Source organism: Hipposideros armiger, unplaced genomic scaffold (assembly GCF_001890085.2).
Source record: "Hipposideros armiger isolate ML-2016 unplaced genomic scaffold, ASM189008v1 scaffold_698, whole genome shotgun sequence".
NCBI lineage: Eukaryota > Metazoa > Chordata > Mammalia > Chiroptera > Hipposideridae > Hipposideros > Hipposideros armiger.
The window spans coordinates 680,517-691,158 of NW_017732048.1; the positions used below are offsets into that span (position 1 = coordinate 680,517).

At 40.7% G+C, this 10,642-nt stretch overlaps 1 protein-coding gene across 3 annotated transcripts in view; it reads left to right on the top strand.

The window, feature by feature from the left end:
* Positions 1 to 10,642, top strand: part of SULF1 (sulfatase 1) — a 159,095-nt gene that overhangs the window by 28,151 nt on the left and 120,302 nt on the right. For all 3 annotated transcript variants that reach the window (XM_019627013.1, XM_019627016.1, XM_019627012.1), the window contains one exon: positions 7,846 to 7,940. The gene's annotated coding sequence lies outside the window, so the exon portion shown is untranslated. The remainder of the gene's footprint in view (positions 1 to 7,845; positions 7,941 to 10,642) is intronic.

Below are 10,642 nucleotides of genomic sequence, written 5' to 3' on the forward strand. Positions count from 1 at the left end.
AAGATTTTTAGCCTCAGATTTCACATTTATAAAATAAAACTAACACTGTTTACCCCAAGGAGAGGATTGTTGAAAAGACTAAAAGGAAAGAATATGTGTAAAATAAATAGCACAGTGTCTGAAACACAGCAGTGTTTCAGTCAATGTTAGGGTTTTCCATTTTTTATTCAATTCCTTCATTTACTGAGCATCTACTTACTATGTATTGCATGCTATGCTAAACGCTAGTTATTCAAAGGTGAATAAGATTAATACCCTGCCCTGAAAGAGTTCATAGTCTGAAGAGACAGACCAAATCAACAGATAATTTTCTTAACAGTTTAATACCTGCAAAAATAGAAGTGTGTTCAAAATTAAGTGAAAGAATTGAGGCCAGAGGGGAATTATCTCTCCTGGTGAAAGTCAAAGGAACTTTTACAAAGGTGAGGTTGATTGCATGCCTTTGAAAGGATCAGCAGGCGTATGGAAGGACTTTCCAGAAGGGAAGAGCTTTGGAGAGCAGGTGTGAGACAGCCTGGGGGGCAGGAACTGGTGCTCTAGGTATTGAATCCAGGGGAGCTGGAGATTTCATCAGGGGGGCCCAATCTTGGGTGTTCTGATGCTTAATGCTGAGGTGTTTGGACTTATTACTCTAGTGAAACTCAAACACATGCATGGACCAGCTCATGATCCACAAAATGTCTGTTTTATAGGTTCACATCAAAATAAAAAGCTTGGTCTGAAATGTAAGTCAGCGCCATCGCTAGGACATTGTTTGGTTCAATAGGCTATGTTTCTCATTTGATTGTAGCAGACCCGTATCAATGATGGAAGCATTTTACCACAAGCTCCTTAACTCACCCAGGCCTGGCACTTTCAGGGTCACTCTTTACTCAATGGGGAGACAAGGGAGGACTTTTTTTTTTAAGATTTTATTGGGGAATTGGGGAAGGGGAACAGTGTTGGGGAATTGGGGATGGGGAACAGTGCTGGGGAATTGGGGAAGGGAACAGCCAAGTTGTTGTCCTTCAGTCTTAGTTGTGGAGGGCGCAGCTAGCTCAGCTCCAAGTCCAGTCGTCATCCGGCCGCCCGTCAGCAGCTTGCGGCCACTCAGCTCAAGGTGCGGTGTTCAGTCTTAGTTGTGGGTGGCTGTAACCCACCATCCCATGCAGGAGTCGAAATGGCAACCTTGTTGCTAAGAGTGCACGCTCTAACCACTGAGCCATCGGGCTGCCCATCAGCAGCTCACGGCAGCTCAGCTCAAGGTGCCGTGTTCAGTCTTAGTTGCGGATGGGCGTAGCTCAGCTGTGGCGCACCTCACTGGCCCCTGTGGGAATCGAACTGGCGGCCCTGTTGCTCAGAGCTCACACTCTTAAGCTAACTCTTAACCAACTGAGCCACTCGGCCCACCCAAGGGAGGACTTTGAAGGAGGTTGAGAAGGTAGAGAGTAGATGTGATCGATGTTTTAGGGATTTTTTTTTTTTTATCTAGATCATGTGGCATCCAGTATGCCATAGGGGCCGGCCGAGTGGCTCAGTTGGTTAAGAGCTCGCTCAAGAGTTTGAGCTCTGAGCAACAGCGGTTCGATGCCCGGCCCGAGCTGAGCTGCCGCTGAGCTGCCAACAGGTGGCAGGATGGCTCAGCTAAAAAAAAAAAAATACAGTATGCCATAGGCCTGAGGGTGACAATACTATGAATTAGGAGACCAATTAAAAGAGGACTGTCAGGTAACAAGTGAAAATAAGGCACCGATCCAGACGTATTGAGAAGGTAAAACATCATCATCTTGGGGACTGAATGAATGGAATAAAGAAAAAAGAAGTGTCTATAATATTAGGCTCGGGCTTGGACAACTGGGTAGCTGACATGGAAAACCATAAAGGAAGAGGAAGAACAAGTGTACAGAGGAAAACTGAGTTCATTGGGGTAATGCTGGGTTGAGATGTCAGTAAGAGGTTAGATTGCAACACTGAGTAAAAACCAAAAGACGTTTATAAAAATATGCACAAGTGCCAGATTTTTCTTGGACAGTTTAAAGAGAAACAAAGTCTGGGCTCTCCCTATTATGTTCAGTGCCCCCAAGAAATGTCAATATCTGAGCTCACTGGGCTCTGAGCTTTTTGCCTTGTATTCCTGCTGTTGAGTAGATGATCTTCCCATTAACTTTTCAACAGGAAGGCCCTGTCTGGGATAGTCCTGCCAATAGCTATGTATACCCTCAGAAGAGTCACTTTTACTTCCTCTGAGCCTTCAGAAAGCAGAGACTAGGAAAAAAGATCTCTGGGCTAGTAGAATACTCATTTATGAAGAATGAATATGTATTCACCGAGAAGCAGCCCTTTCCTTCATGGGCTTTTTCACTTCCCTTGAATTGGGGAACTCACTGAGAGACGAGAGGAAAGGAGGTGATTTCTAAGACTAAAACAAAAGAGGTGATTTCTTAACCATTACTTAGCTTACAACCATTTCCTTCTTCGTGTGAGCAGGAAGTTTTTCCCATATGCTTGAGTGGTGCAAAATTGGAAAGGAGGGTTGGGTAACATTTGCGAATTTTTAAAAAATGACAAGTGGAAGAATTTTAACATTTAGAATGAATAGAAAACAATCTGATTAGCAGACAGGAAGCTGTGACTTTTTAAATCTTTGAGGTCTGATTACTTGATAACCTTAGTTTTCTTATACCCTTTCACCCTATCTCCCCTTAGCACTTAATCTTGTATGGCAAAGTTTCTATCGGATTTCCTGGAGTTCAGAGTTCTTACCCCACCTAAACACAGCAGAGCAAATACCACTTATTACGAAATGGGCTTAGCCCCAGACTTCATGGCTAGGCTCAAAATGTCGTATAATATTTCTTTCTGATAGGTAAAGCTGTATCACCACATTTAAAAAGATTTAAGAACCTTATTTCTACCTGTAAATATAGAGTTTCATCACTCATCAGAAAGTTAGTATTTGGATAAAAAGGGAGGAAAAACGATGGTATTTGGTTATAATCTGAACTCCATCTGGTTTCTGGTGGCTCAATTCAAAATTCCCCAAGCTTCAGAAATCAACTTTGGCTTTTGAAATGATAAAAAAGTCTTCTAATTTTTCTAAAATGCTCCCTCTAGGAGAAAAAAAAAAAAAAGAGTCCCAGAAAGGAACTGTTACTATCTCAGTGTATAAAATAGCCACCAAATATGTACTTTAGAATAAATGAGTTTGCATCATGGGAAAGTTTATTATTTAAAAGAGCACGATATCCTGGGGGCATTCCCATTAGTACAACTGAAAGCATTAAGACTATACCGAGCTTCCATAGATGGTGCTGACCATTCAACTTCTAGGTTGAAAGTCTTGGCATCCTAAACCAGTGCTGCAACGTCACAATATGTTGGGGTTTGCAGACATAATGATTTCTGCCAGGCTGGGTGCTGCCTGAGCCACTGTGCTCGCCTATGCTGTGTTTGAAGAGTAGATAGGGTGCAGCTGTGCAATCCCCCAGACACCTGAGTTCAGAATACTTCTGCATTTTGCTTTGTTTCTGAGCTCCGCGGAAAATTGCATGCTCCCCAGCCTCTCTTGGGTTTGGCGTCCTGCTCGCGTGTTTTCTGGTCTCATGTCATTGTGCATGAAGTAAGAGTCCCACACGCATGCGCCATCCACAACGGCAAGATTTGTGTGGTTCAGTGCAAATTTTCTAACGAGGACATTTTGGGCCTTCCAACAACTCCTTGGGGAAAAGCAGTTTGGAACTGGTTCTTACTTTCCCAGGCAAAGGGCTCAAGGACACAACAAGAATAAAGCCACTTTTAAGAGACAATTGAAGGACAACAGCCTAAGAAACATAAACTTTTTACCATACATATCTATCTTAATGTATATATGTGTACAGTACAGAAAAATGCCTCCAATTCACAGTTTAAAAATATCAGTTCCTGGTTCAGCATTTCGCTCTGAATGGTGCTAGTGTTTTCCACTGAGGACTGTTATGTTAGTGACATTGCTCTGCAGCAAAATCTGATGAGTTTATGAAGTTGGAGAGCCAGGAAATGCAGCTCAGTTTCTGAGCAGCTGAGAATGCCAAGAGAGTGAAGTTCAGTGTCTGCTTGCTTTATAGCATGGATTTGCAAGTGCGAAGTGCAGCAACACTAATACAGAGAGAGGCGCCAAACCAAACTTTTAAAGTGCAGCTCTTAAACCGTCAAGCTTAACTTTCCGCTATATTACCAGCAGGTGAAATGCTGGCGTACACCCACACTTATTTGTGGATGTTAATGTCAAATTAATGGACCTACGTGCCAACATGTTATAGAATTTTAGAGCAGGAGGGATTTGGGAGGGCTTCCAATCTTATATTCTATTTTAGCAATAGAAAAACTGGGACTTCTATGATCTCTCTGTCTCTCTCTCTCTCTCCCTCCCTCCCTCCCTCCCTCCCTCTCCCCCAAACACACACACACGCACACACACACACACACACACACTTCTGAGTCTTATGCTGAGTCATTGCTTACAGAAATTATCATAGGTCTGGCTTAAGAAAAAGAAAGGATAAATTGACCCAGAACTAGGCCAGTGGTCCCCTGATCCATTCAAGTTTGTATGGCCCAGCTTCAGGACTACAGGCCAACCATTTATCCTTGCTTCAGGAATCTTGCATCCAGGGTCTCAGATTACGTATTTTGGGCCAAACTTGAATATGACTCCAGAACAAACCAAGGACCACGATGTGCTTCAGGTCCTGACTAGATTGCGATGCCCAGTCGGTGAATGGTGGTCACAGCAGGAGCGGGACGTTATAATGAGAGTTTAAGATGTAGACAGAGTCCGACCAACGTACAACCCTCACGTGGAGGAATCCTAAGACCTGCCCAGAGAGCTGAGACCTACCTTCCCCGTGCAGGCAGCAGTGACAGGCAGTGGAGACTATATAACGAAGTGTGACGTTGAGTGGCACAGATTTGAAGTTTTGTAGGCGTTCTAGTGAGAGAGATGGATGGAATTGGGGTTGTCAGGAAATGGAAATTCCCCTGATCCCAGCAGGGTGCTTAGAATTTGAAGATGTTGACGGAATAACTGGGGGCTTTTCTAGGTGAAGAACAGCAGAAACAAAGCTAGAGAGAATGTCATGGGTGGGACCCCGAGGAAGCCAGGCTGACTGCTGGCTGTTCCCCAGCAGCACTGGACCCCGACCAATGGACCAGGGAGCCCCCAGTGCTGACTTACATTATTATCTACTAAACTGTGACTGAAATAAGTACCCCCAAAACCTAGGTATAAATGACTTGAGTTATATTTACATAGCGACAAATCTACCATAATATCATTATATTTATTTTATTGAAAATCTAAAATCAATTGCTAATTAAATATAAACAAAACCATAAACCAATGACACTCCATTTAATAATATTAATTTTATTTGTTAGATGATGTTTTGCTGAAATTAAACAATAAATTTGTTTTAAGCCAGTGTTCCTTGATGAAATTATATTTTAAAAATTTTAATGAAAAATTTCTATTGCACGTTTATTGCTATGCCTCTTTATAATGAATTGTCACAAGTTGGCCCATATAAAGGAAGAAAGGGGCTGAGATTATGGAGCTGGGAACTGATGGCTCAGTCATCCTGTCACCTTACTCTATTCTGGCAAAACCTTACAGCACAGTAGGAAGAATTTGACTCTTACAAGTATACACCTATCGAGCAGGTATTTAGGCTGCCTCTGTTCTTTCATCAATAGCCTATCGCAATTAAATTATTATATTATCCTCCCATCCATTATCATTTTAATGATGACAAATCAAAGTCTCTGTTTATAAGATTTATGAAAACTCTGATCTCATTCCATGAAAATCTCTTTTGATTGGAAATTACCACTGCAAGGAAAGTTGTATATTTACTACTGGCTAAAAAAAAACCCCAACCCAAGTAATAATGATTGCCAATGTTTAGTTTGCACATGAACCTCACATTGACCCTGTGGGGTCGGTATTATTTTTAATCGCCAGTTTTCAGGGGAGGTTACTGAGGCACAGAGAAATTAAGTAACTTGTTCAAGGTCACGTAGCCAATGAATGCTGTGGCCTGGAATTCAGGCATCTAAATCTAGGGTCCACTGCTACCTGTAGAAGATTCAGGATAATTGCAGAAAGGGCGCTGTTATTTTAACATTGGGCTGTGCCAGCCTGACCACAGTCAGATGTGTATAGCCTCACACTCAAATGTAAACTTGTACTTCAGGAGATCATGAGATACCATGCCTAACCATAAATATAAACATTTATATATCCTTCTGGGACATGTTAAAAAGTAGACAGCTCACCTGAAGCTGATGTTGTATAATATTGTATGTCAACTATAAGTGAATATATATATATATACATATATATATATATATATATATATATAGTCATGGCACGTGGAGTATAGTATGGGAGTGGAGTCAAGGGAATTGTAATAGATATGTATGATATTGGGGGGAAGTGGGGCAGCAGATTGGGGAAGGGGGGTTGTCACTTCGAGGGGTAAAAAATATAACTATTGCACTGTGTTGTACAGCTGAAACTAATTCTAAAAAATGTGTATTTCATAATAAAAAATAATTAAAAGAAAAAAAAAGTGGACAGCTACGTGATGCTTATAATAATGTGTAGCATTATCAGAGACATGGACATGGAGAAAATGAAAGTTCTCCTAGAACTCATCAATTCCCCCGAGAGGAGCACAGGGGTGTGATCAAAGGCCACGTGGGTTGGGCATGCCGATTACAGAGGGTGGCGTAAATGGGTGGATCTGCTGGGAATGGAAAGAGATAGAAGGGTGATGTGGGAGGAAGACAGAGGCCTGCAGCAACAGGCCAGCTCCAGGAGGTTCTGCTGCAGCAATCTCCCAGTAAGAGCAAAGCTTCTAGAACAGAGGGAAGGACCTCAGACTGCCCACATTTACCCTGAATCATCAGGGCCATTTCAGAACAAGAAGAGATTCCAGGTCTATTGTATTGAGGGAAATACTCTCCACCCATTACCTCTGAGATTCCCCTCTGTGGATACCAACATACAGCTGTATTCATCAGGGAAGAGGGGAAAAGGCTCCAAATGAAATGCTTCATATTTACATGGGCAAGAGAAATACTTTTTAAATGTAAAGGAAATTTTGAGTTGTTAGTGTTTGTCATTTTCCTATTGTTATATCTTGTATTTCCTTATAATAAAATACATTTTATATGTCCTCTTACGTGTTATGTTTCATATCCATACTTATATATAGCATGTCTATGTTAAAATGTTATTCGTGGCAGCAAGATTGCTTTATCAAATGCTTAATGCATTAAAACAGGTGTTTTCTCTTGTTCAAAGCATCTAAAATGATTTTAGTCACATTTTTCAACTGTCACAAGTGCAAAATAGAAACAAATTTAACTGCTTGTAAATGCTTGCTTTGCCACTAGTCAAATAAAATAGCTTACAGGAACTTTCGAAGATTTTAAGATTCAGCACATTGTCCTTTAAAATAGATCTCATAACCTAAAATGAAACATCACTTAACTTTTAAACTTGAAACATTTTGTAAACTTTTGAAAAGAAACTCTTCTTCACTGGTTTTATGAAATCCAGTCAAAGAATAAATAATATGAAATGAATCTAATGGAAAGTCTTTCCGTTGATGAAAAGTTAAATGGAAACTTCTACAGAAGGACTGAATTACCCATAATGCTTCAAGGTCTCTTGAGAGTGATCATAAGAAAATCAGTCTAGATGAATATTTAGGGAATATTATTCCTAATGATGTCATCCTTTGAAATTATGAAAGGGCAACATCTGAGAGATAAATCACTGATAAAACGCAACTGATGGCAGTTTGCTTTTCTCCATTGTAGGTGCCAACGGCCACCCACCGTCATCTGAAGAAGGTGAATTTGGCAAATGACATGCAGGTTCTCCAAGACAGAGTAATTGCAGAAAATCTTCAAAGGTACTCATATCAAATATGTATTTATCTCTTGATTAACTGAACCAAGGCACTAATTAGACCTGAGCACTCCATGTCACTTGAGGAGGGGAACATTTCACGGATGGGGAATTGTATGAAATTGAGGTGTTGATAGTCTTATACCTTCTTGTCATCTCATTCTCTTTGGCGCAGAGCCAAAAGAGGCCTTAATGGGGCAGAGCCATTTCATGAAATTAGTCTTCAGAAATGGTATAAGAAGCATCTGAAAAATGGGCATTTTATGGAGAATCGTATAACTTTATTAACATGTCATGAGCTGGTCAGGAGGGACGTGAATGGCAGGCCAGCTAGGCCTCGTCATCCACAGTCTCAGGAAGCTGTACAGATGTCACTTGTCTCATTCACAGCTTGCCTTCACAGTTTCTTGCCATGGCCATGTAAATATTAGTGCAAAGAGGGTTGTGGGACTGGGGACACTTACGGAGACCCACTTCATCAATAAACCCTGGTTGTATAAACATTCGTAGGGCGGTTGATTCATATGAGTGTCCACCCCATGCGTCTTTTCTCAAGTGTCAACATTGAAAGTTGTTTCCATCCACCCCCAACCGGAACTAATGCTGTGGAAACTCTTGGGTTCCTCTTGATTTCAAATTGCAGCTCTTTAAAATCTTAGCCCTTTGCTTGATTTCATTCTAAGCCTTGTGTTGGCCCACGCTGGCTTTGAAAAAGTCCTCTAATCACCAAAAAGTTCATGAACCTCACACAGCAAAACAAAACAAAACCTTCAACAAGTCTGGCCTGAATTTCAGGTTTTTCTTGCGAGGATTTATCCAACTTCTTTTTCTAACACTTATGGAATTAAACATCTTGTCTTCCTACTACAAATGGCAAATGAAGATGGGAAATGGCTGGAAGTATATGGGAGACTGGGGTTAGTTCCTTGACATGAAGCCTTGATCATTGGCAGTGTTTTCATAATTCTCAGACTTTGTCTGTAGGTGGTCTATGGTATCACCAGTGATGAATCAGGTGCTGGTTATCCAGGAGCTCAATCAACAGTGAGAGAAGACAAGTTGAAGTTTAGGTCTCCTTACTTCAAATTTTTAAACAGGGGAGGAAAATATTCCAAAGCAGAAACAAAGAAAGAAAGATATCTGTTTAGTTTAATAAAATAAAATAAAAGTTCAATACACAGTAGAACTGTGACTTCTTAAGACTTCTTCATCTTCTGGAGTCAGTTTTCCTCTAGCCCAATGCATCACTGTTGTTTTTCTGTAGGGAAGAAAGAGGTTGGTGTTCAGGATTATGCCATTCAAAATTAAGTGTAGAAGAGGCTGGAAAACCCTTAGTACTGGAACTCTCCCTACATCTTCCCAAGAGGTCACTGAAGACCTGATTTTACAAAGCCGTCTGTCTTTGTTTCTTTTGTGTATGGAGGGGTCACTTTTCTGGGATGCCATGTTGTTTATTATCTGTCCACTATTCTTCCATTTCACACTTTTCCCCCCCCTTAGTGGGTAGTTTCACCACTTTAAGCATGATATCCTTTTCATTTCCCAGCATACCCTCATTACGAGAAAATAAAAGTATGTTTACTCTAATATTGGATCGAGTTAGAATCACTTTCTCAAATTTAACACACATGACACTTATTTCTTTAAAAAATCTGTGAAGCCCCTATGAGAGCAGGCTGCAGTCTGTTTTTTCTGTCTTTGCACAAGAAAATTTAAAGCATGACCAGCTGCCAGCTTCAGAGATCTCTGCCCCTCCTCACCTGTCGTTTGAGCTGGATTAGATAGGTAGTTGAGTCACTTCCCACCACCACACCCATAGTCATAGATCCACAATCCTCCCATCTGGTAAATGTTGTAGAACGAAATTCGTCCTTTTTGTGCATTCTCAGATAGTCAGGTTTATAAAATAAGGACCAAATTAACGGGCCTTAGGACTTCAAAATGCTGCCCTGTGCGTGTTTGATTGCCTCTCTGTTCCTGTCATCTGAGTATAAAGTTCTTTCATTTAATATTTTTCCAGCTTTAAAAACTGCTTACCTGCCATTCACTGAACTTGGCCTCACCTCCAAAATACATAACTCGAAAAGCAGACCCAGGAGATGTTATAAGTAAATTTCAGGAGCTGCCCAAGTACCTCCTGACTGTTCGATTGCCAAAAGATCCTCCCTTCTTCCAAGGAGAGATAGGTTATATTCACATCTAATAAGACACCAAAAGGACAATTAAATTTCACAGCTTGGGGGAGACTCAGGGTTCTTGTCAAAAATGTTCACATCTGCGGAACAGACTGCCATTTTTTTGTGGAGCTGAGTTTGCAGTTTGAAATACACCTGCCAAAATCTGAATGGCTGCTATTGTACCTTCTGGACTCAAACACTGCCCTGTCAGACAAGGTTTGGTGTACACAGATGGGATAACTCAGGACAGCAGCTACACTGTTTGTAAGGAAATTAAGACCTTTCCTAGCCCTGTTGATGCCTATTTGGGATGGAAAATTTCATCATAAGCCTTTGGTTGTGCCTCCCTGGAACTTTATATATATATATATATATATATATATATATATATATATATATATATATATATATATATATATATATATATATATATATATTTGACTGATTTTTGACCTTCAAAAGCAGCAGTTTCAGATGGTACTACCTAATTTTTTACATCATTGGAAGCTTGGAGAACGTATAGTTTTGT